Source organism: Oryzias latipes, chromosome 16 (assembly GCF_053564925.1).
Source record: "Oryzias latipes strain Hd-rR chromosome 16, Olatipes_Hd-rR_3.1".
Lineage (NCBI taxonomy): Eukaryota > Metazoa > Chordata > Actinopteri > Beloniformes > Adrianichthyidae > Oryzias > Oryzias latipes.
Window position 1 is genome coordinate 31,855,635 of NC_136252.1, and position 16,723 is coordinate 31,872,357.

Genomic DNA, 16,723 nt, shown 5'->3' on the forward strand with positions numbered 1-16,723 from the left:
TCCTTGGCCAACTGACACCTCTCACAGGCCTGACACCAATGAGCTACATCTTTTGACATACCTGGCCAGTAGCACCGAGCTCTTAATAATGCTAATGTCCGTTCAATGCCCTGGTGACCATGATGCTGGTGAACCTGTTCCAAAACCTCCGGGATCAATATTTCTGGCAGCAACAACTGGAAAACCTCCTGCCCACTATCTGGCATGAGAACCCTGCAGTAGACCAAACCATCAACCTCTGCAAGATTTTTCCATTGCCGCAGCAGGGTAAGGGCCACCTTAGACAGACCCTCACGCTCTGAGTAGTTGGGATACCGTTTGTCTCGCCAGAAAGGGAGAACGCTTGCCAACACGGGATCGGAAACCTGCAGGTCCTGAACCTCTGCAGTAGTCCGCTGTGGGAACACAGGCATCAACTGTTCCATCTCACAGTGGGCAAGTACTGACTGTACCTGAACCTGCTGTAGGTCTCTAGGTAGTGAAGAACCAGGCGCCATGTTGCCAACCTCTGCTGAGCTATGATTGGGATGCCGTGACAGGGCGTCCGCATTCCGGTTGACTCTACCAGAGCGATACTTTATCTCATAATCGAACGCCGCCAACTGTGCCACCCAACGCTGCTCCATCGCTCCCAGCTTTGCTGTAGACAAATAACTCAGCGGGTTGTTATCGGTGAATACCACGCAATGATGTCCCAATAGGTATTCACGGAACTTCTCTGTCATGGCCCATTTAAGAGCCAAGAACTCCAGCTTCATAGAGCTGTAGTTTTGCATGTTACGCTCTGTAGCTTTTAGTCCCCTACTGGCATAGGCAATGGGCCGCACACTGCCACCCTGCTCCTGGGACAAAACTGCACCAAGGCCATTATGACTGGCATCCACTTCCAAAATAAAGGGTAGTGTGAAATCAGCATAGGCCAAGACTGGCGCTGATGTCAATTTCTGCTTCAGAGCATCAAAATTCTGCTGGCACTCAGTGGTCCAATGACCCTGCAGGCTAGATGCTTTGCACCTTCGGGATTTGGTTCCATCCAGTTCGCCTACAAGCCGATGTAATGGCGCTGCCAACCGGGCAAACCCCTCTACGAACCGGCGGTAGTAGCTGGCAAACCCCAGAAATGTTCTTAGCTCTGAGACTGTACTGGGAGGTTGCCAACCAGCAACAGCCTCAATCTTATGGGGATCAGTTGAAACACCCTGATCAGAGATGACATGTCCCAAATACCGGACTTCCTGCTGGAAAAAGGCACACTTTGGAAGCTTCACCCGGAGCTTCTCCTGCTGCAACCGGCCCAACACCAACTCCAACCGTTCCAGATGTTCATCTATGGTTGATGAAAAGACCACAATGTCATCTAGATACAGCAAAACAGACTGGCACTGCTGGTCTCCGAAAATTCTCTGCATCAACCGCTGGAAAGTGCCTGGGGCATTACAAAGACCGAATGGCATCCGGTTCCACTCAAACAACCCAAACGGTGTACAGAAGGCCGTCTTAGCCCGGTCACCTTCCGTCACCCGATTGTACCCGCTGGTTAGATCTAATGTAGTGAACCACCGAGCCCCAGATAATGCATCCAGTGATTCATCAATGCGAGGGAGAGGAAAAACATCCCTTCAAGCTGCCATTCTTTTTGCGGGCCAGGACAATAGGCGAAGCATAAGGACTGTTGCTCTCCCGGATCACCCCGGATGCTAGCAGCTGATTGATATGGTCTTTAACCGCCTCGTACTCAGATGGTGGGATCCGCCGGTGCCTTTGCCTAACAGGGGCATCATCCAACAAGGGGATTTCATGAGTCATGAGGGTGGTGCAACCAAGGTCACCCTCATGTGCGGCAAAGACGTTGGCATATTTCTGGAGGAGGGCCCGAGCTTTCCCTCGATCCTCCGCAGGTAGCGTCTCCAACGGCAGTGCATCGATCTGCTCCAAGATGACATCAGAGGCAGCCTGAATGTTAACTGTAGCCGCTGGCCTGGGCACCTCAGTAATCCCTGCTGGCAGGCTCACAATACTAACATCGCACAACAGACCCACAATTGTACGGGGGTTGAGCCAAACATCAACAGTGCCAACATTCAAGAGTGGTACATATGCTGTACTTCGCCTCACCTGAACCAAGGCGGATGATGCAATCAAACCTGCAGGCAGTCCCTGGCCGACAGGCTGAAATAGAACAGTTTTATGACTAAACTGGTCGGGGCACGTTACAGCGACCAGTTTCATGTGCCCCCCTGGAATAAAACATGCATGAGATCCACGGACCTTGGCACGCCCTGACACCACAGTTGAGGCTGTTTCAGTGGCAGAATGGCATAACTGAAGTGCCTGCTGAAGGGGTGCTGGGGCCTGAGACACTGGGTCCACGTGGAACCAGGCCGATCCATGCTCCCCAAACAGCTCTGCGCGGCACTTGCGGAGAATGTTCATCCCCACAATCCCTGGTGCCAAGTTAGTTGCACCAGGGGAGTCTTTAATGACAAGTACCCCACAACCGGGTATCACCTTCCCACAGAGCTCAACGCTCAACTCAAAGTAGCCAATATATGGAATGGCTAAACCGTTAGCAGCTTTAAGCTGCAACCAGTGGCACATTTGAAGGCTTTTGTGGCCCCACGGCTCAAAGTGCTTACGAAAAAAGCTTTCTGTCAATGTTGACACCATTGACCCCGTGTCCAACAAACATGGGACTTGAACTCCACTCATTCCTACAACAACATGAGGACAAGTGGCGATTAGGTTAGATGGAGCTTCATCAAAAACGGAATGTGAGCCAGAGTCAACCCCACCTGGCCTTTGGCTCGGCAGTCCAGGGGGTGCTAGTTTCCCGGCATGCCTGGCTTTTTGGACTGCCACGGAAGGGGTCGGGGTGCGCGGGCTCCATCACACTCACGTGCATAATGCCCAGGTTGCCGGCAGCATCTACAAATTACAGGCTGGGGAGAAGGACCACTCTGAGTCTGTGGTTGATTATGTAACTGAGCGATCGTTTCCGAAAGCTTGTTGATTTGCTCCTGCTGATGCTGCAGGAGCTCCCTCAAATCCTTCATCTCCAAATTCTGGGGAGGCTCTGGGGACTCTTTAACGTGCCCCCGCACAGAATATTGAAACCCCAGTGAAGGAAGAGCCTGATGCTGTTGCCCTGCAGGCAAACCTTCACGCTCCCACCTAAGTGCTTCTGCTCTCACGTCGAGTAAGATGGCATCTGGCTTGTGGCGAATAAATTGTTTTAAATGTCGCCTCAAGGCACCATCCGTGACATGCTCGGTAAACTGAGCTCGGAGAAGCGCTTTAGCATCCACCACTCCAGGAGGGGCACTTTGTTGCACTCTGTCCATTAAACTAAGAAGAGCCAAAGAAAACTGTTGGAGAGACTCATCCTCACGCTGCTTCCGGGAAAAAAAGGCTTCCTGTGCTACCACGTATGACTCGTTACAGCCATACAATTCTGTGAGCACAGCAATATTTTTCGAGGGGTCGGAACGCTCTTGGCTCGACCGATATTTAACTTCGTCTCGCGCCTCGCCCTCCAGGTGATCATACAGAAAGAAAGCCTGGTCAGCTACCGCTAAATGACGGGCTCTCATGCATGCTTGGACCTCCTCCAGCCACTCTTCCAACACCATTCCAGACCTACCACTAAACATAGGGAATTTCCGGTCTCGTGGGACCAAAACAAGCCTCTCCGTTAATGGACCAGGCCCCCCTTGCCTAGAAGCTGTCGCGGAACTAGGACCGGGATCCTGCCGTTTGCGGAGGTCCTCATTGTCAGCACGAAGCTGAGCCACCAGCTTTCGCAACTCCTGCATTTCACCCTCCATGGCTGCAAGAACACAGGTGCCGCTGTTTTGAAAAAGAGAAAAAAAAACAAGTTCACACAAAACTGAGGACACGTCTCAGTCTCCTGTTAAAGTCGGAGATCCTGCTCACAGCGCCAAGATTTCTGCGGCATTATGGTTTCCCCGGTGAATGCCGCCAGCAGAAAACTAAAACCAAAAGCGCAGGACTCTCCGACACAGGAAACCGAGACTGTGCTTTTAAAGAAATAGACAACCTTTATTTGAAATTGTTAAAATTCCTATTCTAAAAGATACCCAAAAGAGTCACTAAACCAGCCCACAAGTCAGCTGCACCCAGCTGTGCGCTCTGTTGCAGTGCACCCGGCTCAATGCCACACCCCTTGCATCCAGTGGCCGTAGCCGACGCCAGTCCTAGGTGGTGGGACACTGGGCCTGGTTGTGCCTGGGGCGATGGAAGGCCAGAAGGGGGGACTCGCTCCAATAGCTGTTAATCCTGCTGTGTCACACCGCTCGCCAGTGCGTGGATGGACAGCAGTCACTGACACTCTGTATGGAGCACACACACACACACACACACACACACACACGATCCCCAAAAGTGCCGGCCGTGGCACCGCTCTTGGACCACGGTGCACCAGGTTGGGCAGAGCAGGGATGAAACAAACAATGGAAACCAAAACAGCGGCACCTACAAAATAAGTGTAAATTAACACAAATAACCAAGTATAACATAACACACACACACACACATATATATATACCTGCTCCCGCAGCTCAAGAAGACTCTGCACAGGAGTTGCATGAACGGCCAAACACTGCCTGCGATCTACACAGTGATAACAATAAGAATGGTGCGGCAGCAACTTGGAGGTGAACAAAGCACAAACCTACCCGGCTATGGTTAGGGCCCTACACACAGCCAAAGGCTGCTGCACCTTCCACCTGGAAGCAGCAGGTCTCTGCCTGAAGCTCTACTGACAGGCTTTTATCAGCCCTCTGCTAATGAAGCAGCTGGTGTGCCAGGTGATCTCAATCAAGTGGCCCTCTGCCTGCCACATATGTACAGCAGATGTCTGTGTGTCAACGTCTGGGAATGTTACAACTTTTATTTCTATCTAATGCTGCAGCTAAATTTCTTCAGATTGTCTAGAGTAATAGATTTCTGATATTTTTCAACTTCCTACCAGATTTACCTTTGCAAACAAACTATTAATATTATAATTACTTCCTGTCCCACTTCATTGTAAAAGCATGTGTTACTTTAAAAAAAGGTTATTTTCCATGCAACTTCATTTTTCTTAAATAATTTAAACATTAATGAAAGTATATATTTGTTAATGTTTTTCCACATCAAAAGAATCCAAAGGGAACATTCTTAGAACATTGTAGCTCACTGCATGGTCACATGTCTTTGCTAAATTCAAAGTGTTTCCTCACATTGGCCTGGAATGATGGACTGATCAGTTTTTTGCTGACATCAGTGCGTGTTTTTCAGCTGTGATGTAAACTATGATAAATAAACCTACCACGCCTCAATCCAAATGGTATTTTCCGAAATCAATTATGGATCTGTTTCATTTTGAAATGATTTTATAATGGTATATTTTAATTAGATTCAATTAACAACTTGCCACAGATCTAACATGTTGGATATATCAATTCATCAGTTAACCATTGATGAATGAAATTTGTGGATAATGTAAAATAATGTTGACTCAGGAAAAAGATTTTCCAACTAAAATTAAAAGATAAAAAGATGAATCAGCAAACTGTTGTTTATTGTCGTCTTTTGTAAATCCACTCACCCACATAGCAAGATCCAATGAGGGGTTTAACAAACCAAACACACGAATCCATCCACACAGGTCAACAAAAACACTCAGGTCAGACACACACGAAACAGACAAAAGTTCATCTCCGTGTCTTTTCACAGTTTTTATCAAAGTCATGACTAGAACATGACATGTGGCGGGTAACTGAAGATCTGAGCAACACACTGGCAGACATGAAAAGATAAAAAACCACACAGCTGAGTGCAGACATGAAACGGAGAGTCACTTAAGACCAAGTGTGGCGAAAGCAGACACTGTGGCACTGCAGTCTCACACTATGGTCACCAAACTGCATGAAACATTTTACAATTTCACATCAACATCGAACACATGGATGATGTTTATAGCTGTGATATTCATATAGCTCAGTGGTTCTCAAATAGTGGGGGCGTGAAGCAGTAGCGGTTTTAGGCACAGGTAATAAGGGCCCGGGGCACAAATTTAACGGGGGCGGTGGTGGCAGCAGCTCAGAGCTTGGAAAAATATCTACAGTGTTTATAACAGGCTGAAAACCGTGAACTGCCGTCCCTGCAGCTGCTCATGTCTCCTGTCACACGAAAGGGGAGGGGTAGTGGGCTCACTCTGCCTATTGCGCAACACCAGGATCGCGGCATGCCTTTAGATGTCTCAGCTCATGCTAAAAATGTCATTCTTAGGGTTCCGGCTGCCGCTGCTGCTGCGGCGGGGGTCTTGGTGTGGGGGTGGCTGGGCACTCTCCTTCCTTCTTTTCACATTCCACCGTCCATTTTAGAAAAATACTCACCTGAGCACATCCAAAAACCTGCTTCATAGGCTGATTGGCAACTCTAAATTGTCCCTAGGTGTGAGTGTGACAGTGAATGGGTGTGGGATTGAGGACATTCTACCCTGCGACAGACTGGCGACCTGTCCAGGTTGTCCCCTGCCTCGCCCACAAGTGGCCAGGATAGGCTCCGGCAGCCCCGTAACCCCGAAAGGGAATGAACGGTTAAGAAAATGAATGAATGAATGAATGAATGATATAGCTGAAAAAAAAGATGGTACCAAATTCCTAAAGGCCCTAAAAGAGTAAAAACAAAATCTACAATTGTTTCCAACACAAAGGTAACCAGAAAAAACTTGACTCAACACCATGAGACAATAGCATTGAAGTAACATCTTAAAACTCACTTCTGTCTGCAGTGGTTGACCTCAGCACAATATATGATAAACAGAAAAAACTATGAATTCCTTTTGTTTATGTTTAGATTTTCAGGAACAGTGGAAACAGGTCAGAACCTCTCCTCTGCATCACTCTGTAACAGCAAAAGTGTCATGGTGCCCAGATCAGTTCCCCTCCCCTCCTCCAGCTGCTCCTCTCCTAACACTCAACCTCATCAAACCCTGCTGTTAAAAGGAGACCTCATCCACCAGTTCATCGCCAGATCGTTACCCCTTATGGTGACTAAGCCTGGTCTCAAGTGAGATTTTGTTTTGCTCTCTGTCTTGTGTCTCGCCTTTGACTTACCTTGCTCTCCTGCCTCAGGAAACCATTGCCACGAGTGACGTCAGTGGAACTCAGGACCCGTCCAGAGATCCTCTGGACAACCTCAACCACGCCGACCGCGTTCGTACCTCCAGCCACGCCATCAGCCACAGCCACCTCTGGATCACCCTCGGACCACCGGACCTCCTTGGAAAAAATAATAAATAACTTTCTTACCTGTCACTTACCCGTCTCATTCTCTGGGTTCTAGCACTTGGGTCCGCCACACTAAGGAAATCATGACGAAAAGCATCAATTGCAACCAAATTCTGCAAAATGGTTTACAAAATGATAAGAACCGTACTTCCTCAAAAACACTTGGTAAACGGTGTTGGAAACCACATCTTTAAACTATAATGAGATCTTCTGCAATTCTGTCTAAGCTGGTGGGAACCGTGACAGGGGTAGAAGAAGTTGTTTTTTTAAGATCTGCCGATCTCCTGTACTTTTAAAATCAATTCTGGCTCCATTTAAGCTCATTCTGCTTTGATACACAGCAGAATTTGTTGTTGAAGGATGGAGGAAGAGATCCAATACTCCTCTGTGGTTTTCAAAGGTAGAGCTTCAGCTCCAAGAAGTAAGTCTTCTAATTTGATTAATTTAAACACGTTTATACTTTTAGAATTTCCAAACAAAATAATGTCAGCTTGTTTATGCTGTTTGTTTGGTCCTAATATCTTTTCTTTAAAAACTATCAGGCATCCACATTTGTTTTAAAATTAATTACTCTTAACAACTGATCTATTCAACATGTACACTATATTTTAAATAGTTGAGGATTTTTAGAAAAAGTGCTCATTTTCAATGTTTCTTGATTTCTATTTTAGGTTTTGTGTTTTGACTGAGTTTTATTTCTCTAGGTTAAACTTAAAGTTTAAGCTTGCATGATTTGTAATTTCTGTCTAAAATTTCGTTATATTTCAATATGTTTATCAATTAGTAATTGGTCAATTGCGTATACTTGTATGGCCTTAAATAAGGCCCATGGTGCTTTGCAGTCACAAGTCCCAGTCACCCATTCACACATTGATCGAGGCAGAACTGCCATGCAGGGTGTCAACCAGACCACCAGTAGCAATGTGAGGGTCAGTGTCCTGCTAAAGGACACTTAAAAAATATATTTTCTTTCGTGGGTTGGGAGGGGCTGGTGCTCAGGGAGGAGGTTTTTAGAAGAATACTCAGAGATGCGTGAATGAATCAAAATACTGCTTTGGCTGTGTTTTTTGTGGTTTTTTATAAGCCCTTTAAATGGCAAATAATTTATTTTGTATTAATCTACAAAACAGAAGTATTTTACTTTAGATCTTTTTTCAAGATTTTATTTTGTCAGTAAAATGTTGGCTTTGCATTTGAAATTTGATTTTGAAGTAAAACAAACTTGGGGGCAGTCTTTGGATTTTGTCATGTTGCTGCAGCCCCTTTTAATTGGTTTTCTGTTTCACAGACAATAAGGAGGAACTTTCTGTTTATTCTTCTATTAAAAGTAAAAAGCCTTTGACCAGCAAAACAGGTACGTTTTTGTTTTATTTGATAAAGTTGAAATAGTTCCATTGACAAGAAAGTGTTTTGTTTGATTGTTTGACCTATGAACAGCGTAGAATGAAATAAAGGAAACGTTTGCTAATGATGGTGATGCTTTCATGCTTCGATCACACAGAAAAAAAGAGAATGATGTCATTTATTCTTAATCTGAATTTAAAAACCTTTTTTCCTCTTCATCATGTGAGTTATGATACAAAATAAACAAAACACACCTGAACTTCACGATTATTGATGCTGCTTCTCTGTCTGTTTTCTTTTGGAACCATAGTGGTTAATGTATGTTTTGTTAGCCTATCTTCTTTCTTATGTGTTACAATATTTAAACAGCACTGGAAAACACATAATTTGTCTCCTGACATGACCAAAACAAATTCCTCAGATGAAAGAAATGATGTAAATTCATTTAAAAAAAATAAACATAATAAATGGCAAAAGCCCAAACATTTTCTTAAAAAACAGCTGTGTTAAAGATCACTTCTCTTATTGTCTTGCTTGTTTTCTTTCACACAGCAAACCAGAACAAAGCCATTTAGTCTGATATTAATTAGAGAATTCACCAAGTAAGTCATGTAATTGTTTTCAATTGTAATGTCTTTTATCAATAATTACATATATTCTGACTTCAGAATCAAAAGACTAAATATTAAAGTATCAGCCATTCCTTCCCTGTGTTTACTTTTGCCACCCAAACTATTCACCAACAGACACCAAACACAAGTTGAGACCACTGCCCTTGCAGCATATTTTAATTTCTTTTAATGATATTTCTTATCATTTTTATGCTGATAATATTCAGCTTTATGTCTCTTTTAAACCCCAGGATGTTTTTAAAATACAGATTTTGCACAGGTGTCTGGATTCAGTCTAGAGCTGGATGAATGATCATTTTCTCCAACTTAATGAAGCCAAAACTGAGGATCTAGTCTGTGCTCCTGACAGTTGCCTCCCCCAGATGTTCAGGGGGTCGGTCCACTTGCTTCCCTTATCAAACCGTCTGTCATGCACCTTCGGGTAACTCTAGACCCGGTATTATCCCTTGACTCTCACATCTGGTCACTTGTTCGCTCTTGCTTTTATCATCTTAAAAATATTGCAAAACTGAATCCAATTGTGTCCCGTTCTGAGATGGAGATGCTCATCAACGCTTTCATATGATCCCGTCTTGATTACCGCAACTCTGTCTTCACATGTTTAAGCAAAAAATCTTTAGAAAGGCTCCAGTTTATCCATAAGGCTGCTCCTAGGCTTTTAACTAATTCATCCAAGTCTTCACACGTCACCCCATTGTTAAACCAGCTGCACTGGCTCCCCACCCGCTACCGAGTGCATTTTAAAATCCTGGTTTGAACATACACAGCTCTTAATAGCCAAGCACTAGTCTACAGAAAAGACCTTTTGCGGCCGTACATTCCCAGCAGGTCCCTGAGATCTTGTGACCAGGGTCTGCTGGTTGTTTAGAGAAGTCGTTTGAAGACTAAAGGCCTGTTCACACCGGGACGAATTTCGCCGGCGATTTTCGCCGACGTTTAACGCCTCGTGACTAAACAAAGGGCACCAACGAGAGTGTGCACACCGACGCGAAAAAACGCCAGGCGTTAAAGCGTCAAAAAAAACGCCTCGGGTTCGTTTTTTTTTTTCGACGCGTCGCGTCGAAATCTACTCGACCAATGAGAACGGCGCTTTTGCTCACGTGTCTGGAGCTTCTGAAGTTACAGTAAAACACAACTTGGGGGCGCTCAAACACAAAACTGCCTTGCTGAGCACACATACCAGCGAAGAAGATAGACGCCAAGTAGCGTCTACACTGCCGCCAAGTAGCGTCTACACTGCCGCGAAGAAATAATGACGGACATTCTAAAATATCCCCGAACCAAGCACCAGTTGGAGCAACTTGTGTTTGAAATATTCATGTTTTCTTTGTATGATTCTGACAATCGCGTAAATACTTGCTCTCTTCTTCTGAGTGAAAAGCGACTTTAAGAAGCGTAAAGTTGCGCAGCGCCACCTTGTGTACAGGAGTATTTCTGTTTACATTAAGCGCCATCTAATGTCAGGGAATGAAATTGCATGTTCGCTCGGCTCATCGTCAGCGAAAATCGCCTGGGTGTGAACACAAAAAACGTGGCGAAAAACGCTGGCGAATAACGCCTGGCGAATATTCGTCCCGGTGTGTACGGGCCTTAAAGGTGACAGAGTCTTTGCAGCAGTGGCTCCATCCCTCTGGAACTCCCTTCCTCTCAGCCTCAGATCTGCAGACTCAGTGTTTTCTTTTAAAAACAGCTAAAAACCTTTATTTTAAATAGCTTTTTTTTTAATTATTTTTCTATTTTCTGTGTTTTACCATGTTTTACTGTGTTTTATTGTGTTTTATTGTGAAGCACTTTGTGATTTTTATCCTGATAGGTGTGTTACAAATAAAGTTTAATATTATTTATTATTGAGCTTAAGTGATATCAGCTCAGGTTTCTTGATAAACTTGTTCGCTTGTTGGTTTCTAGATGCAATCATTTCTGCCTAACGAAAAGTATTTTTTATGTTATACAAACAGAAAATCCATTGATTCGCTAATGATGACGAACACATTGCATTGCTGTCTCTAACTCTTCAAACACACACCTTCTGCTCTTACCAGAGGATAACATTTTTGAAGACTTTTACAAATTACGTAAAATATATTGATTGCAAAAGTACTTCACTGCTATAAAGTGTTACATAGCAGTGCCAGGCTGCTTTTTTCCACTTTAGAATCCGCTGGTATAACATTAGTTACATCAATGTTAGAGGAGTTATGGTAGTTGAAAGAATGTAAACACTGGAGCTGAAGTTAAAGTCCCATTAAATGTCACAAACCTAGGAGTGTGAAATTTATTTTCCGTGTTCTCTGGCGGAGCAGCAGACACAGCCACTATTTGGCGGTTTAACCCCCAAATCCTACCCCTTAATGCTGAATGTCAAACAGAGAGGCATTGGGTCCCATTTAGTTTGAGAATTTCTAAAATAGTCAGTGTCAGGTGCTGAAATAGCTTAGCCCATCCACACTTGCAGAACTGGAGTGGTGAAGGAGAATCTTCTCAAGTCTCCACTATTGACATCTGTGCTGCAGCCCCTTTTGGATTGTCTGGAGAGGTGTTTGTCCACTTTCAAGATTATCCATGTTGCATTTAATAGCTGAATTCTGCCATCAGGCCCTCATCTCCAGCAATTGTTCTACTAAAAAAAATCCTATGACCCCTATTGTCCCGGACAACACAGGAAATATCAACAAGATGCCTAACAAACCTTTGTCCTTCCTCAAAACATTGGGCTGCCATAAAAAAAAGTATCAACATGAGCATAAAACAAGGCAATCGGTAAATACATTTACTGGATTGAAACCTAAAGGGGATTGTAATGACACACTACCTAAAGACAGGTTACAAAAATGTTCAACTTGAAGATGAAAGTCATGTTTAAAAAGAATTCTTGTCTTGTGTGTTCTCCATCTCTAGCAACAGAGACGGAGCTTTCATTTTGCAGATGATTTGCTCTTCTTCCTTTCTGGCAATGTGGCACCTTCAAGTGACAATCAAACCCAGTTAGAGAATTCAAAGCTAAGCATTTTCAGTCAACGTTAAACACTTTCAAACCAACCCCAGTGTCTTAGGGTCTTGTCGAAACAGACTGGAAAGGTATACTGTCAGGAAGAACGAAAAGTCAGATATCACACTGTCATGGCTAAAAAAGAACAACTGACCAGAAGCTTGCTATTTTACAGTTACACAGCATTAAAAAGAAAACTTTGTATTCTTTTAGTTATGAACAAAGACTTTTCCAAACATCTCTGTCCCTGTTTTTGCTAATGTTGGTCATATTTTCTTAAACCAAGCAGAAGTCCAAGCATCGGGCAGATGGTTTCATCACCTGCTGTGTTTGGGGATCATTTGTTTCCTCCTGTGTGCCACCATCATCACTGTCATCATTTACTGTAAGTTTAAACACATTAGTACTTTTGTTCCTAATTATCTACATTTAATTGTTTTGTACTAAAACTATTGATTGTGTTTTACTGGCTTTTAGTAACAATTGCCCTAATGCAGACATGTCAAACTCAGGCCTGCAGGCTAATTTTGGCACTACAATTATATTTGGCCTGCGAGATGATTTCAAATATGTAATACATCTGGCCCGCCGGCGCGTTATACAACACACGTACCGCTAATACTACAATTCCCACAATTCTGTCAGTGCGCGCCAGACTCCGGAGCGCGAAAACACCCCCATCTCTTGTGTTGACGCTCATTAGCAAACCTGCTATGAAGCACACACTCAAATCCAGCCCTACAGAAAAATGGCCAAACGAAAAATAGAAAACAGAAGCTTTTCCAAACAGATGGGAGACACTACATGTTCATCGTGGTAAAGGATAAACCTGTCTGTCTTGTATGTGGCGCCAACGTGTCTGTATCAAAAGAATATAACGACGACACTATGAAACGAGACACCATGACAAGTATACAAATCTGAATGCAACTGAGAGACTAAAGAAGGTGGAAGAGATGAAAAAAGGTGAAACCATGTTCACCAAAGCAAAATCCCATAATGAGGCTGCAGTAAAGGCTAGTTTTATTGTGGTGCAGGAGATCGCTAAATCAGCCCGGCCCTTTAATGAGGGAGAGTTTTAATGAGAAAAATTTGCATGGTCAAAATTTGTGAGGTCGTTTGCCCTGAAAAAAACAAGCATTTAAAAATGTAAGCCTGAGCAGAAATACTGTAGCCGAGCGTGCATGTGAACTTGCCACCAATCCACAAGAACAGCTGATGAGGGCTTTTAGAACCAAGTTGTGCTTGTGGGAGATTCAGATGCAGCAGGAAAACCTGGCTCATTTTCTGTGCTGCCAAATCATGAAAGAGCAGACCGCTACCGCCGTGATGCCTTTTGCACAGTTCGCTGAAAAACTCATTCTACTTGGCGCTGAGTTTCCCGACGATTTGCTGACTTTGAAGCCCAAAAATGTAGATTTGAACTTTTTAGCAGCCCCTTTGCGTTTGATGTGAATAACGCACCAAGCAATCTCCAAATGGAGCTTTTTGAGGTAAAGTGTAATGACACGCTCAAGTCAAAGTATGACTCTGTCGGTGCTGCAGAATTTCTACCTTACCTCCCTGACACGCTGCCCAAACTCCGTGCCCAAGCTGCGCAAATGCTCTCTATGTTTTCGTTGATGAACACCTTCATTCAGTCCTGAGGATTTCCTCTGCGCAGAGTCTGACTCCAGAAATTGATGCACTAGCATGTAAAAAGTGATGCCAAGTATCTGGCTTGGACCCATGTGCATCATCAGAGTAAAGGGACAGTGAAAAAATTAACTAGATAAGTATTATTTTATTTACTGAAGGCATGGTCTGCTCAAAGTTGAAAGAGATATTTTTTTAGGTGTTGGCCTTGATGACCTGTGTTGAATAGATTTAAGTTACAATTAAAATGAATAAAGTTAAAGATACAGAGGCCTGATATTAATTTTAGTTTTTGTTTTTATTATTTTCTTAAACCTGTTCGGGGTTCAGTATTTAAGCAAAAATTCAATTGTAATATATTAAAATGGTTACTACAGTTGTTTACTGTATCTCAAAGATAATAAAAACATAAATAAATGAATAAGAAATTGGTTTTGCCCTCGACAATGTTCTTCTTTTTAATTTTGGCCCTCTCTGAATTTGAGTTTGACCCCCCTGCCCTAATGCCTACATATAGGCATGCCTATAGCTGAAAAATGTGCAAGCCTGTGCGGGGCAGGAAGGGGTCCCCAAATATTAACAAGGTTCCACGCCATTTCATGAGCTGATTGAGCGAAAATGTTCAAACACTTTTTTTATGGGAATGCTGTAAGCCACAGGCCATAGCGAACATTTATATAACACACAAGGTTGAGTAAGGGTAAAACAGATAAGAAGCAGGTGGGTCAAAAGGATTTTTTATATTTTCAAACCCCCCAAATCCTATGAACTGCGCAAGGAGCCTGTTGGTGCTGTGTGTATATTTGCACATGGTCACTAAAGGACCAGTTACTCGCACTTTACTAACGACTAGTGTGGCATAAGGGCCCTGTACGAAAACCGTATGTGCAACTTGCATTAGCCTTACCAATACTTCTCAATAGACTTAGCACATGCATTACAATGGTATAGAGATGTCAAGGCTTGTCATGACAATGAAGTGGCCATATTCTTCAAGGTATTGTACAAGCCCAAAAGAAATTGCAAGACATGCTTACACCTGTGTTACCTATGAGATGCAACCACTCCCATCTACAACCCTCCATGACCCATGGCAAATCAACATACCATGGCATTGATATGCACCAACCCCTGTGTGCATCATTGTTTTCTAAATCATTTAGAACTGTGAGAAGCTCTTAAAGAACTGACAAATTGGTGGTGCTCTGGCTCAAATTGGGGCTGCAGTGTCTGGCGCCAGTTTGGTTTCACATAGACCATTCTAATGTTGTAGATTCTACATCACAAAAAATGTATATATATTATAGCAAATGCAAAAACCACACACATTTTACTACCTAGAACAAAGTCCAAAATTGACACTAGCCAGTCCTGTCTGGTGAGTAGAATTTAGAGGGCTACCTGCCACATAGCCAGTAAATGTTTGCATCAAATTAGTCATGTTTATTAGTCCTTCTTTTAGGAATTTCTTTAATGATCCTCTCATGTTTTCCTTATATGAGCATAGACCTCTCCAGGGCCCTCAGGGACTCTGCATTGTGTTTGTGGTGTTTTAAAGAGAAGTACTGATGTACGGAGAGTCAAAGCATCAGAAACAAGTTGGTTCAGGAATTGCGGTCAAGTGGAGGACCAGGTAGAACAAGGTTGGCATTTATTTTGTCCCCAGAGGCACTCAGGTTCACAAACTTCAGTGTAATGCTCAGCTGTCACCTTGTATTTCCTTTTCAAAGCAGTAACAAACATTCTAAAAAAATGGCTGAAAATTGAGCACAGAACTAACTTTACCAGGGACTACGGTAACTCTCAAAGATACTCAAAGGTTGACGAGATTGAGTTTAGTGGGTCTTATCTGCTGCTGCACAGCGTTCACTTGCTGCACGGCATGCTCACTACGACTTTATTCTTGAAAATCTAAGACTATAAATCATGTAAACTTACAAAAAAGTCGTAAAGTAATTCCTTTTAATCTTGTAATATTACTTTTTTGTGGCCCTAATACTCAGTTGTACAAATGACAGTTGTTGTTGTGGGCTGGGCTGCAGTCATAGGTGTAGAGGCAGTATAGCAGGGGGCTTAGCACACAGCCTTGTGGGGCGCCGATGTTCAGTGTGCGGGTGGAGGAGCGGTGGAGGCCAAGTCTCACAGTTTGTGTTCGGTTTGTGAGGAAGTTGTTGATCCAATTGCATGTGAGGGGTGGGAGGCCAAGAGTGAGCTGTTTATTGCAGAGTCTGTCCGGGATTATTGTGTTGAAAGCAGAACTGTAATCCACAAAGAGCATCCGGACGTAGCTCTGCTGCTGCTCCAGGTGGTTCAGTGCGGAGTGGAGAGCCACGGCTACGGCGTCCTCTGTGGATCTGTTCTTGCGGTATGCAAACTGGTGGGTGTCCAAGTCAGTGGGGAGGTGGTCTCCAATATGCGGGAGCATCAGCCTTTCGAAGCACTTCATTACGACCGGTGTGAGGGCCACTGGGCGATAGTCATTGAGGCTGGTGGTAGGAGACGTTTTTGGCACAGGGATTATGGTTGCTGATTTCAGGCAGGATGGGATTACTGCCTGGGCCAGGGAGAGGTTAAAGATGTTGGTGAAGGTGGGGGCGAGCTGATTGACGCACGCCCTGAGCACTTTGCACGGTACTCCGTCGGGGCCAGCAGCCTTCTTGGGGTTCACTGCTAGGAGCACCCGTCTGACGTCGTGCTCCTGTACAGTGAAAGAAGGTGTGCTGGGGCCGGTGGGGGTTGGGGGTGGGTCTGGGGTGGAGGGGTGGTGTTGGGTGGTTTCAATTAAAGGTTATTTGTGTCATTTGGGTTGCAGTCACCATGGAAACAAA

At 44.1% G+C, this 16,723-nt stretch overlaps 1 protein-coding gene and 1 long non-coding RNA gene across 1 annotated transcript; one reads left to right on the forward strand and one right to left on the reverse strand.

Moving 5' to 3' along the window:
* The window catches only part of LOC101170123 (uncharacterized), a 91,251-nt gene that overhangs the window by 55,828 nt on the left and 18,700 nt on the right, over positions 1-16,723 (forward strand).
* Positions 4,039-4,862, reverse strand: LOC105356033 (uncharacterized). The gene is made up of 3 exons (XR_910319.4): positions 4,695-4,862; positions 4,565-4,629; positions 4,039-4,491 (listed from the first exon to the last, which is right to left on the reverse strand). It is a non-coding gene; the product is annotated as an uncharacterized LOC105356033 (long non-coding RNA).